Source organism: Sceloporus undulatus, chromosome 5 (genome assembly GCF_019175285.1).
Source record: "Sceloporus undulatus isolate JIND9_A2432 ecotype Alabama chromosome 5, SceUnd_v1.1, whole genome shotgun sequence".
Taxonomy (NCBI): Eukaryota; Metazoa; Chordata; class Lepidosauria; order Squamata; family Phrynosomatidae; genus Sceloporus; species Sceloporus undulatus.
This window is the reverse complement of record NC_056526.1, coordinates 103,373,720-103,379,719: the sequence shown is the minus strand read 5'-3', so window position 1 is coordinate 103,379,719 and position 6,000 is coordinate 103,373,720. Positions and strand designations below refer to the sequence as shown.

Here is a 6,000-nt window from a genome sequence, read left to right as displayed (position 1 = left end):
ACTTATAACAATCCTATCATGGAGTTTAGACGATTTCTTCAGAGGGGTTTGCCATTTTCTTCTTCTAAAGCTGAGAAAGTGTGACTTGCCCGTTTGAAACCCATTTGTTTCTAAAGCCGTGCAAGGATTTGAACTGTGCTGTTCCAGAGTCCTATGACATTACCACACAAGCCTGTTCACACAGCAATAGCATCAGCTGGATGCTGAATACATCTGAATTGGAATACATCCTGAATTAAGAACTCTTTTTGGAATTCACACCTTTTTTGAATCCTCAAGCATATGACTAAGATTGCTCTGATATTTATCAGGAAATAGTGCCTGTGAAGCAGCAGAGTGTTAGGGATAATCATCCAGTGAACGAAAGAACTTTTTAGATTCCTAAGTATTGTTCCAGGGCCTCTAAATGTTATTTCTTCCTTAGGGTGTTTCCATAAGGTGACACTATATTAAACACACTGATCATAAAGAAGAAATAATACACTGTTTTATATATCTCAAGTGAACAAGGAACTTCACAGATCCTATTCCAGAAGTCTTTATAACCTGGGAATTAGGGTGGGCAGCTGCAGAGCGACCAGGAGCTGCCGCTGCCACATTTCCCACCTCACTTTTCTTGGAACCCTGCAGTGCACACACATGCCTTCTATTGAATCTAGAATCTAGACTTTCTGATCCCTTCAAGGTTTCTGAAAATACAGTGGGGCCTCGTTATCCTTGGATTTCAGCATCCACGAATTTCAGCATCTGTGAACAGCAAGCCCTCATTGTCCCCAGTGGCAGCTTGTGCATGTGGCTGCGCTGTCATTAGAGACAACAGGACTTCACCTGAAGTCTTGTTGTTTCTAATGGCAGTGCACCTACATGCACACGTTGCCATTGGGGACAACAGGACTTGAGGTACCACGGATTTTAGTGTCTTCGGGGAGGGGGTCCAGAATGGATCCCCACAGATACCTGTTTGGGAATAAAACAAGGTACAAGTGGGCCTGTTCCTCCTCTTCCCTGCTGCTGTGCCATAGGTTCGCCATCACAGGAATAGATTATATCCTTCCATTACTATGTTCATTCAGTTACATGATATGTTTCTTTGCATGCTACAGCAGAAGTAGAATACCAACAGCACTGATCCAAGCACAGACTTGCATTCCTCCAAATTAGATGTAGTTCACCAGTATTTTGGCCAGCCAGGTGCTTGCTTCTGCAATCTCTGACAAGTAGATTTCACACACACACACACCTACCTTTAATTTTGTATTCATCTTCATGCATACTCGGCTGAGTAAAGCAATCCAGGCACATGCCTTTGTTTGGAGCTACCCTATTAAAAGTGACTTTTTCATCAGGAAAGATGTTAAAATTCATACAGGAGAAGAAAAGTGATGATGATAGACTCAAAGGCCTACATTTTGTCTCCCTTGAGATCCAGGCTGTTTCTGTCCTGTGCAAAGCTAAGTGTCCCTTTCTTAGGCAGAGAACAGCGCCTTTCTGCTTTGCTTTCTGAGAATGGGGGAAGATGACAGAGTGAGTTGCCAGTGAAGAAACAATGTCGGAAAACTCAAAAGAATGGAAAGAGTGAAGAGCCAAGAAAGGCCAGTGTGGCAAACAATGTCCCATTGGAAAATAAAATACCCCTAAGGACTTTGGAAACAAGTATGGAACTAACCTTGTGTGCTTCTGTGTGTGTGGATAAGCCCTCTGGTCTTTTCCAAATCTATCTGTTGCCATGAGTATTGTATATATGCTGCATTCATCTTAAATGAGGAAGGTAATGATTGTAACAGGAATGTGAAAGCAGATCAAGTTTTAGACTTAGCCAAATGGCCTGGCAAAAGAAAATGGTGTGTCAAGATATTTGAAAAGGCCAGTTAAGGAGTATCATATGGCATTAATGAGAGCATGGAGTAGCAAGCAAGGGGCTTGTCTTAATGCTTCTAAGTTCAAGATGCTTCTGCTGTTGTTTTAGGCTGTATCCTGCACCGCTGAGCTGGCCTCTGAAGTTCTTAAGGACAAGGTAGGCAGGTGCATATGGGAGAAGGTAGTCTTCAGGTGATTTTCCCCTAAAGAAAGAGAAACATCTGGAAGGCCAACAAAATATTGAGACTCTGGGAGAATCAAGATTTGAACCAGAAAAATTCTTAGCTTCTGTGCTCTCCCTGTTAGTTAGTTTTGTGAGCTCTCCTGCAGCCTATTTTAAATTGTAGGCACTAATTTTAACACATACACACTTAATGCTCAAAGTCCCAAGATATAGCTATATAACCTGTAATTATACTGCATGTGTATTCAGTAGACATAAGCAGAGATTTCTATGTAAAAAATCCTCAGCAGTAAAGTTCACACATTTAGGGAGTGAAAAGGTAGACTAGTTGAGTATCACCCTGCCCCAAGATCTGAGTTTTTTTCTTACTTAAGAGCAGATATGTGCCAAAACAAATGTAACCTAGTGATAAAACGTGGAGTAATGACTGTTGGACCACAGGAAATTTCCTGTGCAGGAAGAGATCTATGGAACTTCCTGTGGAGGAATGCATTGTGGGACTGTTGGCAAGAACCTCTTTACCACAGCTGCAGTTTACTGGATGGAGGGAAGGTTAGGTTATTATCAGATGTTTGCCATTATATAACTCAGAAACAGAATATGAGATATGTACAGGTCCCCCCCCCTTTCTCAATATTGTAGAGACAAGCATTCAATCAAAGTTGTGGGTTTGTGGTAAAAGTTGCTCATACACAGGAAGTGAGAAAACTGGTTGTTAGCTATAGCTAGATTATTATGCCTGCGAAAGAACCAAAGGCTCTAAAGGTTTTACATCTGTCACATAGCAGCCTGTTAAAGAAAATTTTGAGGCAATTTCATGCTTCACGGCCACAAGAAATTTGTTAATCTATATATATATATATATATATGTATGTATGTATGTATGTATAAAAAACACAATATAAAACAACATATAAGGAAAGCTACACCAACAAACTACACATTTCTGCAAGGTCATACAACCATTCTTCCTGTGAAGGGATGGATATCCCTGTCCTTCCATTTTTGTTTCTGATGTATTCCAGCTACTGCAACCATATATTGGATAGTTTTTTGTGGCCATGTCCTATAAGCGTTTATTCCTGACGTTTACTGAAGATGCCAGCCACAGATGCTGGCGAAACGTCAGGAATAAACTCTTATAAAACATGGCCACATAGCCCAAAAAACCCACAAAAAACTATGGATGCCGGCCATCAAAGCCTTCGACTTCATATATTGGATAATTCTTCCTTGTTTCTTCTCCATCCATGAGTCTGAATAAAAAAAGTTCTGGGTTTAAATAACATTTGAATTTCAAAATATCTTCTGTAATAGAATGTATCTGAATCCACTATTTTCTTGCTTGACACAAGTCTATCACATATGATAAAAAGTTCCCTATTTTTAATTACATTTCCAACATCGTGATGTTGTCATGATGATGGCACTATCCTGGGGAACCTCTGGGAAATGAGTTTTACCACTCTGTTGGAATTGGTACAACAAAACTGTTACCATATACAGTTGTTTTTTTCACTTAACTCCAGCCAAACAAACACAGCAGAGGCTGTTTACCACAGGTGATAGTGAGATAATTGATAAATGTACATAATACTGATAATATACCCGCTGTCACAGCACCTTCAACACGCAGAAGAATCCATTAACTGTCTTTGACTTGTCAAATATATACATAGGTCATAATGTATATTATGCTGTGTTGATAGAGGCTTGGAACCCCTTCAAAAATGATTTCTTATTACAAAAAGGATCAATTTATTACTTCTTTCTTTATCCTCTTTTCTCGTCAGAAGAAACCTTGTCCTTATGCTATGTGATCAGATATCGGAAGAAGATGGAAGCAGTGGCAAGGAGTAATTTACATATGTCCTCACTCCTTATAAGAAAGCACATTTTAAAAAAAATTGTTTGGATATAGAATACAAATTCGATACCAAGAAATTTGTATACAATTATCAATATAAATTATATACGTTATTCTGCAAAGGGATATTTATTTATTGCTATTTTCTTAATTTATTCTGGCTTTAAAGGGGAGGACAAAGAGAGCCTTAAAACCTTGGCCCTTGGAATATCAAGAAGCTGGTATCCACTTGCAATGAGAAGATGACTCAAACCATCAGTATAATTGCTCAACTCAGCATAATATAACCTAGTCAGCTGTTTGCTGTGTTGCAGAGATGAAATGTCTGGGTCATTTATTATAATAAAAATGATGGGATAGTTGGCATTAAAAGTTGTTGTTTTTTTTAAAGGAAGATTCCACCATTAGTCTTAATCGGTGGTGGTGATAGTGGCAAGCAATACTTTTTTAGTACCACCATGTCTGCTTGCTGCCATATAGCAGAGTTGTTTCAAGTGGTGTACATCCCTTTGAAGTTGGAGTTAAAACAACCGTTACCTTTGAGAACATGTTGTGTTCAGTTTGCAGGACATTTTGCAGATAAAGTAGGTTATCCATGCCAACCAAGTTCCCATTTTTCTGACAAGGTGGATGGGGTTAGTATACTGTCAAGTCATATTATTATGTATGCTTTCCATTTTGTGGGAGGCAAAGGTATAGACCAGCTGTTTGGCAGACTGAAACCTAATACAGTGGGGCCTTTGCATATGCGGGGATCCATTTCGGACCCACCCCCACATATGGCAAAAAAAACAAACACATAACCTCAAGTCCAATTGATTCCTATGGGCACGTGCACCATTTTAACTCCCCAGGTTTGCCATGTGCGTAAGCTTAAATCTGCATATGGCAAGCCCGCCTTGCTGTACTTATTTTGTTGCCTCCTGCCCATCCTGACTGGTGAAACAAATCAGTGTTTGGATGGACAGTTATTTCTTCAGATAATCTGCTCCCTTATCCTTCTTGTGTAGGGTGCAGACTGCTTTATTGCTTTTGGATTTTGACTTTCACAGCCAGATTGATGCCCCTCTGATAGCCTTTTGACTGAAGAGCAGGGCATGCATGCATAAATAAATAAATAAATAAAATTCTGAATAAGCTTTTTATAGGTTTCCAGTTCAATCCTATAGATGTATACTGGGAAGTGAGATACATTGACTCCAATGAAATGTGGTTGTAAGAAAATGTCATTTTGAAATGTAAACATACTGAATTTAGTGGGTCTTTCAAACACTTTGGGGGTTGCACTTTTGGTTTATCATGTGACCAGACAGTGAAGTGTTGTTAGGTTTTAAGTATAGTAACTGCCTTCAGAATGTTGATGTTGCTTGAACCCATCTTAACTGTGATCAGGTTTTAGGAATACTATGAAAACACTGTGACCTATGTTTCTGAAGCTGTTGACACAACCAGCAATTCATCTCACGTTTTCCATTCTCTGTGATGCCCTTAAAAAACTGGGGTATGGTTCTGATCCAGTGATTCAAAGTAGTAATTCTTCCCTGCCAAAATAATTTAACAATAAATAATGCTTCCTCAGCCTCCTTACCAAAATGACTTAAATGCTGTTTCAGCCTTTCCTTTACTGTTTTTGTTATACTGCAGAACTCTTTGTTTGCTGATAAGCACTTCCTCACAGGAAATTTCCTATGACGGAAAATGCAGGGGAAACTTCCTGTCAGACAGGATGCTGGAGGGGGCAGATAATAGAGGTATTCTAAATGCCAGACCACAACAGTCAGGGAGGACTGGCTAGCATTACTTGGATGTCACGGAGGAATGAATAGAAACCCATGAAGTCTAGATTAACATTGATCTTTGCTTCAAGCAGGCTGTTCTGAATTCTTTTCAGAAGAGAGTTACCTTCTCCCTTTTGAACATTATTTTTCAGGCATCAAGATATTGCATCTCAACTGAGATCCATTTCTGCAGTGCTCTCAGAACACAGAATATTGAGGTTTCGTATGGGCTGGTTAATATGTAAGCCATAAGCAAGCTCTATGTCTTTGGGCTTGAATTTATCCAGAGTTTCCAGGCTTTGTATATTTGCAAG

The 6,000-nt window shown here is 39.4% G+C and overlaps 1 protein-coding gene across 4 annotated transcripts in view; it reads left to right on the top strand.

Annotated features, from left to right (window-relative positions):
• Positions 1-6,000, top strand: part of ETV6 (ETS variant transcription factor 6) — a 168,464-nt gene that overhangs the window by 98,360 nt on the left and 64,104 nt on the right. The gene's annotated exons all lie outside the window — the stretch shown is intronic.